The sequence below is a fragment of the Caretta caretta genome, chromosome 2, assembly GCF_965140235.1.
Source record: "Caretta caretta isolate rCarCar2 chromosome 2, rCarCar1.hap1, whole genome shotgun sequence".
Classification (NCBI taxonomy): Eukaryota; Metazoa; Chordata; order Testudines; family Cheloniidae; genus Caretta; species Caretta caretta.
In genome coordinates this window covers 149,458,526-149,471,258 of record NC_134207.1, presented here as the reverse complement: position 1 = coordinate 149,471,258, position 12,733 = coordinate 149,458,526, and positions in this window count along the sequence as shown.

The following is a 12,733-nucleotide window of genomic DNA, read 5'->3' as shown; positions in this document are numbered from 1 at the left end:
CACCTGGTTGGTTCTGGGCTGATAGGCTGGCTGAAAAGGGATCATGTAGCCTAGCCTATGTGCTTTGGTTGCTGCAGGAGGAGCAGGCAAAACCCAGGGGTGGTAGACTGGCAAAGAGATCATTCTAGAGATGTGGTTAAAAGGTGAATCTTGACTGCACATTTGTATTTTGCCAGATCCAGCCAATTTTTGGACTGATGCTCCTAAATTATAGTTTAAAATGAGAATACATCCAGTTGCTCATGGTTCAAGGAAAATCACATCATATCAGGATACAGTTGTACTTGACAAATTTAGATATGGCCTTCTGGATCCAGTTCATTTTTCATTCCAAATCATGAAGATTTAAAAAAAAAAACCTCAAACAACAAGTGTGTGTTTTGTTGTTGTTTTCTGTGTAAATATATTGTTGTAAAGAGTGCCAGGTACAAAAGAATAAGTGGTAGTGTTCATAAGTGTGGTGGTTCAATAAAATTGTTGTTATGTCCTGTAAATGACTTCTTGTCTGCAGCTCTTAACATACTTGGCCTGTAAAATGTCTTGCATTTTCGGGTTTGTTTATTCACTGTATTACCCGAATATAACAAAGCAGTCAAGCACAGGGAGATAGGCAAAAAGCAGTGCATTTGTTATTTGAGGTTTCCATATTAAGAGCTTTCCTTAATTTGTTTGTTCTTTGTTTTGATTTTCTTACATTGCAGCAAAACTGAAGTATTCAGTTTGGAAAAAAAATAGGTACAGAACCAGAAGACAATCAGATAAATATAAATATTAAGGGTGGGATCTCTGCTCAACTGAAATTAGATCAATGTTGAGTGCTTTTGAAAATCCCACCTGTAATATAGATCATATTTGGGGAGGGTTTATTGTGGTCACACTGGAGGTATAACAGTGAATTTTCTACAAAAATACATGGCTCCACAGTGCTTGGCTCCTAGAATTCTGCTCTGGTATGCTCCCCGTTTATGGCTCAACATCTGGAGGATGCACAAAAAACCTGAGGGTGACAGTTTCAGGAGTATCTTTTTCCTCTGTATATGTATGTGGATTTGATCCAAAGACATATCGGCCCCGTTTTTCAACACTAGCTCAATTCTTGGTGCCTCCATTTTTCAAGTGTCTGTTATTATAAACTTAGAGTCTAAAGTGCACTTGCAATTCCATCTGCAATCATGTGAGCTACAGTTGCTCTGCATCTCTGATAATCTATCCATTATTATTTAGGTTTCTGAATGTGCCTAACATTAGCCACTCATGTTTGAATATTTTTACCTATTTGTCTAAAGCTTGACACCCAAAAATTGAGACATCAAAAATTAAAAGCTACTTTTGTAAGTTAGAACCTTAATGGACTGGCAACAACATGCTCAATAGCACTTTTGTAAGCAAACATTCTATGATGCCTTCATCTTTGTCACATGGAATCACTTGTGAGGACTTAAAAATTTAAACTGTCCACTTTTAGTGGAAGACCTATTAAGACAAATGCTTCTTCATTTTAAACGGTCTCTGTCATTTGGAGAGAAACCAGTTTAACTAATCTAACACAAAGCAATTTAAGATGTATTTGAACTTCAAACATGCATTGTTTCAAGGTTAAAGATTCAAGGTTCAGAGGTTAGAGGTTAAACCTTCATAGAACTGTTTGTTCCTGAAATGGTTTGCATTAACTCACTTGTATTTTTAAATTGCTTCAGCATTTCCACATACTACATTCCTTCCAAGCATTGCAGTAACAGTGCGTTGTGAATCTCCTGAGGAGAGCTGGGAGATTTTTAAACAAATAGTGTATTCATCAGAAAAGGCAGTTTTGGTTGATACAAAAATATATGTACATTTGACATGAATTCACTGAGTAGTTTTGAGTCCCCTCCACTCCCCAAAAAAATAAGCTAGGTGGAGGCAAAGCAGCAGCTCACCTTATAACTTTTAGCCCAGTCTTTAGGACATCTCCTGGGATATGGGTGACCTAGGTTCAATTATTCCCCCTAAATGATGTGGAGCAGGGATTTGTACATGTGTCTCCCATCTCACAGGACAGTGGCCTAGTCTGCCAAGCCTGCCAAGATACAAGCTGGGCTCCTCCAAAAGAAAGCTCAGAAACAAAATGTTTCTTTGTCAAATGATGTGTGTCATTGATCCAAAATGGATTTTTTTTTTAGCTTTGTAAAATTTGTTTGGAATTTTTTTATCCAGATTGACCAGAACCATTTTTTTTTTTTTTTTTACAAATTTCAGAACTGCCAGTGAACCAAAAAAAATCAGTTATTTGCACAGTTCCACTTCTTAGGTACTTTCACATAGTTCCCAGCATGGTTTCCTAAGAGGCAATTTGTAGAAGAGCCTGCAAGATATCGTTGGATTGGCATGGTGTTCTGGAAGATTGGGTGAATAGTCCAGAACCCACCAAGGAATTGCGAACATTTTCTGCTCTTACCCTAATACTGAGCCCATTTGTTGCTGAACAAGACATTTTTTCATGGTAAACCTGTCAGTGCAGAGCCATATGGCCAACAATATTTAGAGATGGGAATGAGAAAGCCAATCAAAAATGAAGGATACCAGCATTCAAAACCTGGAGGACTCCCTGATGCAGCTACTGACATTGCTCAGGAGAATGAAGGGGTCAGGCCCCCACCACTGACTTTTTCAAGAATGCTTAGTGTCTATAGACCTTTACTGAGTTGAGTGACAGTTTTAAGCTAGGCAAAATTTACTACAGACTGGGAAGACATCAAAACTCTTTGTCACTTGTAACACAAAATCAAAATTTGAATTAAGATTTCCATATGTGAAAGGCCTGGAAACTGTCTTCTGTGCTGCCTTAAGCTCTGTAAAACCATTTCTCTGACTGCAATATAACAGGCCATTAAAAATATATTCTTGACATTACCTAACATGCACTATATTTTAAAGCACTTTTCTTAAAAATTTCTAGAAAATCCATATCTGTTTAAAAGCAGAATAAGTAAATGCATCCCTCAGTGCATTCGAAAGCCTTCCATATCTGAAGCCTGGACTCTAAACACTTGAATTAGAAAGCACTGCTAAGCTGACTAGAGACTGTATGGTCTTCTCTTTTTCAGTTACATAATATTATAATTATTTAACAGTATGCAAGCAAGTTTAGACATATTTAGACTTTGTTTCTAACATAGCCATATTTTAGAGTAATGTTATACTCCTTCATTCTATAATCTTTACCATTTCTATCATGAAAACATAATAGCATTCAGAAAATATTAATAATGCAACTTCCAAAACTATAATGGAGTAAACATGGATTTTAGTGTAATGTTATAGCTAAAGCATGAACTAAAGAATCAAAATAAAGTGGTTTCTAAATGCCATATATCAGACCATATATAAAATTGGTTAGTTATAAGGTAATAAACAGAAAAGCTTATGACTAGTCATTCGTGGTTGTTAAATAAGATTCTTTGTGACTAGAAAAGAAACTAGAACACAGTGAAGAATTATCAGTGCATTTTCCATAGAAGTCATCTACATGTGTTTATTTAATAAACAGAAGATGGCTTTATTATACACATTTGATTTCCATATGCAATCGTCTTTATCTGTCACTTGTATCTAAGCAGGGTGCTTTATACAAATCTGAAAATGAAAAATTCAGGGCAGGGCACAGGAAACTCATTTAATGTCGAGTGCAGTCAAAATCAAGATTTCTTTATTTGTAGTAACAACGCTGTTAAATCAAAAAATTACTCTCCTTTTCTGCATGTCCTTCTTCCTTTACAATTCAGTTGTTTGATCATAAATTGTCGAGTGCAATGACTTGTCTCCTCCACTTTTCACACTGGAGGAGACAGATTAAAAACTCCGGCATACCACCAACCAGCCTCAGCATACCATTAGCATATATATGAGATTTGAGACATTTTCTAATATTCTCCAGCAGAACTCATCTGTCAGCCAGGTGATGAATTATAAAAACTCTTAGCTTGTTTAGAAAAGAGAGGGGGGTGGAAGGAGGAAAACACAATCCCGCCTTTCTATTTCATTTTACCCATCCACCCTTGCAGGTAGGCTCATAAATATACACTAACCTCACTAAAATAGATATGTGAAACATCTGAGCATATAAACAGCCAAGACAATTAAAAGGTAATGGTGATAGACGGATATACCCTCTTAAAGTGGTCACCAGTTTCCACAAATACCTTGAAACCATATTTTTCCGCACCAGAGATTAATAAATGTTCATAACAAATGTTTATAATATATACACACACACCCCATCACAGGATATGGTCAAACAGAGGAAAAACTGATTTGCAAATATTTTCATGAATAAAAGTGCCAAATTCAATTAACTGATTCATGGGGACATATTGTTTGTGTTTTGTAAGTATTCAGGAAGTCAACAAGTAGTCAGAAAAACATTTGAAATTCCTAGAAGTTTAATATTTAGCGTGAATTCACCTGAAAGTCATAATATTAATTAACTGATATTCATTAATTTCTTATTTTAAAATTTAGACATCCTATCAGGAAATTGAAACCATACCTTGTCACTTAAGTGAACAAACACACATCATGAATAATGAATAGCAAATAGTGAATAGTCAGCATGAACAGTTTACTAGAACCTCACAGTCTAAAAATTATCCATCGAACCTCTTCAGTGGATACATCTGAATTTCAAGTACATTTGAGGAATACCAAGATTAGTTCATAAAAAATTTGTTAGTAAAAAAGGAGCTAAATTCCTAACAAATATTATTCATAGCTAATTATATGACCAGCTCAATGTAATATTATTAATACTGTCCATCTTCACATTGCCTGTTGGGCCCTCGGAAGTAACGGGATGACATATATAACATCTGACACTGATATTATCCAGTTCAGTATGTTCACTAATTGTATGATGTACAAGTCTACGCACATAGACTATGTCTAACTGTCATTATGAAGAGTCCAGTGCATTAAAGAACTATATGGCCAATTATGCAAGATGCCTCTGGGAATTTACACATCAAAATGTTTAACACAAATGATGTACCAACTGTCACGGTTCCTTCCCCACTCTGAGCTCTAGGGTACAGATGTGGGGACCCACATGAAAGACCCTCTAAGCTTATTTCTACCAGATTAGGTTAAAACTTCCCCAAGGAATAAATTCTTTGCCCTTGGCGGGTATGCTGCCACCACCAAGTGATTTAACAAAGAATCAGGGAAAGGACCACTTGGCGTTCCTACTCCCCCAAAATATCCCCCCAAGCCCTTACACCCCCTTTCCTGGGGAGGCTTGGTTGGTTACAAAGTGATCACAAACCCAAACCCCTGGGTCTTAGGACAGAGAAATCAGTCAGGTTCTTAAAAGAAGGATTTTATTTAAAAAAAAAGGTAAAAATCACCTCTATAAAACCAGGATGGAAAATAACTTTACAGGGTAACAAAAAATTCAAAAACACAGTAGAACTTCCTCTAGGCTTAGTTTCAAAGTTACAAAAAACAGGAATAAACCTCCCTCCAGCAAAGGAAAAATTCACAAGCAAAACAAAAGATAATCTAACATATGTTGCCTGGCTTTTACTTACAATTTTTGTAATATGAGAGACTTAGGATGGTTTATAGGAGAAGGAGTTTTCTGACCTGATGCTTCTCTGCTTCCCAAGAGAACACACGAAAACAAAGCCTTCCCCCCCAAGATTTAAAAGTATCTTTCCCCATTGGTCCTTTGGGTCAGGTGCCAACCAGGTTATTTGAGCTTCTTAACCCCTTAAAGATAAGGACGAGTTTTAGGCTATATGGTTATGACACCAACCAATTCAGAAATACTGTAATAAGGTACTTCTCCCTGAACTTCATTCAGTTTTATAAATAAACTAGAACCAACATTTTGAAGTTTCTGAAATATTTCCCAAAATACCACACAACAAAGACTATTCCAAGGCTAAAAGAGGCACTGTCCAAAATCTTAAGAGATTCTTGTAAAATTCCAGTGTTGCAGATTGGAGAGAGATGGATAATTGATGTTTTTACAAACTGAGCCCAAGCTCCAAATCTTTATAGATTACATTGTCATTACTTAAACAAGTGATGAGTTTATTCTGCAGTTATTAACATCACTAATGGTTTCTTTGCATGATCACAAAGAAAATCTTTGTTGTTCCCCTACAGAAAATGCACAGGGGGGGAACATGAAATTAGAAGTGTAACGTATTTATTGCCTTTTTTTTTAAATTAGGTTTCTAAACAAATGTCAATGTTTGTGTATAGATGTGGATCTAATGTGCACTGTCTTTTACAATGGATTTTAATCCACTAGAAAATATTGACTATGGACAAGCCCTAAACTAGAACACAGGATCCGAACACACTGAAACTCACTGTTTCAGAATAGCAACCGTGTTAGTCTGTATTCGCAAAAAGAAAAGGAGTACTTGTGGCACCTTAGAGACTAACAAATTTATTTGAGCATAAGCTTTTGAGAGCTACAGCTCACTTCATCGGATGCATTCAGTGGAAAATACAGTGGAGAGATTTATATACATAGAGAACATGAAACAATGGGTGTTACATACACCCTGTAATGAGAGTGATCACTTAAGGTGATTATTACCAGCCGGAGAGCGGGGGGGGGGAAACTTTTGTAGCGATAATCAAGGTGGGCCATTTCCAGCAATTGACAAGAACATCTGAGGAACAGTGGGGGGTTGGAGGGATAAACATGGGGAAATAGGTTTACTTTGTGTAATGACCCATCCACTCCCTCCCGCTCTCCTGCTGGTAATAGCTCACCTTAACTGATCACTGTATTTTCCACTGAATGCATCCGATGAAGTGAGCTGTAGCTCACGAAAGCTTAGGCTCAAATAAATTGGTTAGTCTCTGAGGTGCCACAAGTACTCCTTTTCTTTTTGCGAATACAGACTAACATGGGTGCTACTCTGAAATCTGTCATTATGCAAGGCACTGAATTTAGCCGTATGGAGTGGAAATTTATCAACTTCATGAAAAAACTCATACAGATACAGACAGACATCATCTTCCTTTCCAAATGCAAACAGATGGACATCATACCAAAAGGACTGAAGGTAAAAAATCCATTACAATCGACATACCACACAGACTATGCTGACAGCTTGTGCCACACGCTCTCAAAGAGACTGCGGAACCACCTGATCAACATCCTCTACAGCAAACAGAGAAAGATTAAGAATGAGCTCTCAAAACTGGATACTCTCATAAAAAAACAACCTTCCACACAAAATTCCTTGTGGCTGGACTTTACAAAAGCTAGACAAGCCATTTACAACACACACTTTGCTTCTCTACAAAAGAGAAAGGACACTACATGCCACAAGGGGCCACAAGAGTGGTTCCCTTAACCCACCCAGCAATAGTGTTAATCTATCCAACTATACTCTTAGCCCAGCAGAAGAATCTGTCCTATTTCGGGGCCTCTCCTTCTGCCCCTCCACCCCCAAGAACATGATAGAGTTCTGTGGTGACCTAGAATCTTATTTTCGACGCCTCTGACTCAAGGAATATTTCCAATACACCTCTGAACAACATACTAACCCACAGAGAGCTTCCTACCAAGACTACAAAAAGAAGGATTCTGGGTGGACTCCTCCTAAAGGTTGAAACAGGCTGGACTTCTACATAGAGCGCTTCCGCTGACGTGCATGGGCTGAAATTGTGGAAAAGCAGCATCACTTGCCCCACAACCTCAGCCGTGCAGAACACAATGCCATCCACAGCCTCAGAAACAACTCTGACATCATAATCAAAAAGGCTGACAAAGGAGGTGCTGTCATCATCATGAATAAGTTGGAATATGAACAAGAGGCTGCTAGGCAACTCTCCAACACCACTTTCTACAAGCCATTACCCTCTGATCCCACTGAGGTAACCAAAAGAAACACCATTTGCTCAAGAAACTCCCTGAAAAAGCACACGAACAAATCTGCACAGACGCACCCCTGGAACCCTGACCAGGGGTATTCTATCTGCTACCCAAGATCCATAAACCTGGAAAGCCTGGACGCCCCATCATCTCAGGCATTGGCACCCTGGCAGCAGGACTGTCTGGCTATGTAGACTCCCTCCTCAGGTCCTACGCTACCAGCACTCCCAGCTATCTTCGAGACACCACTGACTTCCTGAGGAAACTAGAATCCATCGGTGATCTTCCTGAAAACACCATCCTGGCCATTATGGCTGTAGAAACCCTCTACACCAACATTCCACACAAAGATGGACTATAAGCCATCAGGAACAGTATCCCCGATAATGTCCCGGTAAACCTGGTGGCTGAACTTTGTGACTTTGTCCTCACCCATAACTATTTCACATTTGGGGACAATGTATACCTTCAAATCAGTGGCACTGCTATGGGTACCCGCATGGCTCCACAGTATGCCAACATTTTTATGGCTGACTTAGAACAATTCTTCCTCAGCTCTCGTCCCCTAACGCCCCTACTCTACTTGTGCTATATTGATGACATCATCATCTGGACCCATGGAAGAGAAGCCCCTGAGGAATTCCACCATGATTTCAACAATTTCCATCCCACCATCAACCTCAGCCTGGACCAGTCCACACAAGAGATCCACTTCCTGGACACTACAGTGCTAATAAGTGATGGTCATATAAACACCACCCTATACTGGGAACCTAGTGACTGCTATTCTTGCTTACATGCCTCCAGCTTTCATCCCAGACCACATCACACGATCCATTGTCTACAGCCAAGCTCTGCGATACAACCGCATTTGCTCCAACCACTCAGACAGAGACAAACACCTACAAGATCTCTATCAAGCATTCTTACAACTACAATACCCACCTGCTGAAGTGAAGAAACAGATTGACAGAGCCAGAAGAGTACCCAGAAGTCACCTACTACAGGACAGGCCCAACAAAGAAAATAACAGAACGCCACTAGCCATCACCTTCAGCCCCCAACTAAAACCTCTCCAATGCATCATCAAGGAGCTACAACCTACCCTGAAGGATGACCCATCACTCTCACAGATCTTGGGAGACAGGCCAGTCCCTGCTTACAGACAGCCCCACAGCCTGAAGCAAATACTCACCAGCAACCACACACCACACAATAGAACCACTAACCCAGGAACCTATCCTTGCAACAAAGCCCGTTGCCAACTATGTCCACATATCTATTCAGGGGACACCATCATAGGGCCTACTCACATCAGCCACACTATCAGAGGCTCGTTCACCTGCACATCTACCAATGTGATATATGCCATCATGTGCCAGCAATGCTCCTCTGCCATGTACATTGGCCAAACTGGACAGTCTCTACGTAAAAGAATAAATGGACACGAATCAGACGTCAAGAATTATAACATTCAAAAACCAGTTGGAGAACACCTCAATTTCTCTGGTCACTCGATTACAGACCTAAAAGTGGCAATACTTCAACAAAAAACTTCAAAAACAGACTCCAACGAGAGACTGCTGAATCGGAATTAATTTGCAAACTGGATACAATTAACTTAGGCTTGAATAGAAACTGGGAGTGGGTGGGTCATTACACAAAGTAAAACTATTTCCCCATGTTTATCCCCCCCCCACTCCCCACTGTTCCTCAGACGTTCTTGTCAACTGCTGGAAATGTCCCACCTTGATTATCACTACAAAATGTTTCCTCCCCGCCCTCCTGCTGGTAATAGCTCACCTTAAGTGATCACTCTCCTTACAGTGTGTATGGTAACACCCATTGTTTCATGTTCTCTATGTATATAAATCTCCCCACTGTATTTTCCACTGAATGTATCCGATGAAGTGAGCTGTAGCTCACGAAAGCTTATGCTCAAATAAATTTGAGAGTCTCTAAGGTGCCACAAGTACTCCTTTTCTTTTTGTGAAACTCACTATTAAACTTGGGTTTAAACTGAAATATAGGCTCTGAGCCCAATTGGTTTTTGAGGAAATTTGAATCTGGATGTGGATCAGAACTTCATAGCTCAGACACATCTCTGTTAACTCAACATAGGCAATTGCCATGGCAACTACATCTTGCTAACAAATTATTTGGTAGCGTCCACTTACATATGCATTTTCCAATTTTTCAAATAAAACCACAATTTTTTAGAGTGTAAGCTCTGTGAGGAAGGACACTACCTTCCTAATTGTCTATAGAGCACCTTGCGTACTGTTGGTGCTACATTCATATTACAATTAGGAAAGTAGTGTCCTTCCTCACAGAGCTTTTATATATAATGATTATATTCAATAATAATGACTTAAAATAATTAAAAATGAAAAATACCTCACTGTTTAGTTAACATTTCTTTATACACAAAACAGGAAGTAAAAATGGCATACAAAGTAATCACATGCTAACGAGTTACATTAAGCAAATTGATTGGTTGAAGGAGAGCTCTTTTATTAGTGCAAAATTCTGGGATGGAAAATAAGGTAAAGTCTATTCTGTTGGCACCCTGATAAATGATATGCCTACTTAATTGGGATAACTGCCAACGGACAGATTCAGTGTAATGTGTTTCAGTTGCTCTTAACACTAGATAAATGGCATGTATAGTTTGTTTATATGCCAAGCCTGGTGTTTCCTGAAGACCTATTCACAAAATTTACAGGTGTAAACAGGTATTATACATTTCCCTTTTTATTGTGACCATCTCTTCCCTTTCACTGCCTTCATTGGTCATTTTGGCTTCTAAACAATATATATTTATAGATTAACAAAAATATTTTGGTTTGGAGTATCTTTTAAAATAATTCATGAAATTAAAATGCCTTCCAACATTTAGTAATCAAGATAATTGCTTAATTTGAATATTATGTTTCAGAAGTATCTATGGTAATTTAGAGACAACAGTAGAATACAATTCTATCAGCTACCACCATGCTTTAATATCTGGATAATAACAGTCCATAAACACTGGGGCTATTTTTTTTTTTTTTTAGTTTTACTTTTATCTGGGTATTTTACTAAGGACCTGAACCTAAGCGTACATGTTCAAGGTTGTCAGTCTTAAACTGATAGGAAGCACCACACAAAGCTTGACTATTTGAGACTTCAGTGCTATGCTCTACTGTACAGTGTATATTCTGAAAAGATTATGGTTGAAATGAAATTGTTCCATTTCATTAAACAGATATCAGTGTGCATCTATAGTGTTATTTATTAGCATTATTTAATATTTAAATTCCAATTAATATCAGGGTCTTTTTGTTCTAGGCACTCTAAAAATGCAAATTAAGAGATGGTTCCTGTCCCAAACACCTTAAAACCTAAGGGCCTAATCTAAAGCCAGTGGAAGTCAATGGGAACTTTTGACTTTCATGGGCTTTAGATGATAGTGCAACTAGTAGGGTGGGGGAGAGGGATGTAATCGAATATATACAATTCTTATTTAGAAGATTTAATTTTTTTGTTATAGTTATAGACTTCAGTGTAAATTATCTACATATTCTCCTTAAGACAGTCATAATCAATTGGCTGATTTTTCTTTTCATGTGTGGCTGCACAGGTGTGTGTTGAGTGGGACTTGGAGAGGCAGTGGTCATGTTGGTCAATTCATGGAAAGTGTTTCATGTGTAAAGTGAAGCACTGAAGATGGTGCAGAGAGATTTATGTGAAAAGAGGACAAACAGGCGGATGAAGCTAGCATCATTGTGAAAGACAAGAGTGGACAGTTAACAAGAGGAAAAGTTATGAAGGGCCTTGAAGAGAGGGCAAGAAGTTTGAACTTGTGGTGAAACAGGGAACCAGCGGAGGGATTCACAGAGGGGAGTTATGTGGTCAGAGTGACAGGAAAGGAAGATGATTTTAGCAACTGTGTTTTGAATGCCAATCAGAGTGCCAGAGGGTCATACAGGAGGAAGTTACAGAAGTCAGGAGAGGGGATGTTGGAGGTCTGGATAAAATATTTGGCTCCCTGGCCAGAAGGGATGGATGACTTAGAAATACTATGAAGGAAGAACCAACAAGTCCTCTGTATGATAGACTGAAAAGCCACCAGTATTACACATCACTGAGTGGTTATCCAATAGGCATAGTGTTCCATTTAAATGACAAAACCAACTGGATCTGCTCCAAACTGTGCTGTTTTCCTCCTAGGAAAATTTTGATTAACGAAGGAGAGAAACATGTTTCAAATCAGTTTTTTCATACAAGACATTTTTGCTTATGGCAGAGGTGAATAGAACAGGAACTAAAGTCAGAGATAAAATATCCTTAACAAATTCTGTTTCTATAAACTTATAAACACTGTAATGAATCAACAGGATTTTTAAAACCAAATACTTTGTGCATTATACATCTTATTTTGTTTTCATTTTTTATACACTGCACTCATTTTTCTTCTAATCTTCCCTCCTCTTTTCTATTTTCTGTCTTCTCAGTACAGTCAAATATTCGATTCTCTTAATGCCTCTTTTTTCCAATATTTCCTTTTATTTTATGAAATCTTATCAAATGTGTTATTCATAGATTTTCATAGATTCCAATGCCAGAAGGGACCACTGTGATCATTTAGTCTGACTTCCTGTCTAACACAGGCCATAGAACTCCCCCAAAATAATTCCTAAAACATAACTTTTAGGGGAGAAAAGCATGCAATCTTGATTTAAAAATTGTCAGTAATGAAGAATCCACCACAACCCTTGCTAAATTGTTAGTGATGAATTACTCTCTCCGTTCAAAATGTATGCCTTATTTCCAGTCTGCATTTATCTAGCTTAAACTTCCAGCCATTGGTTT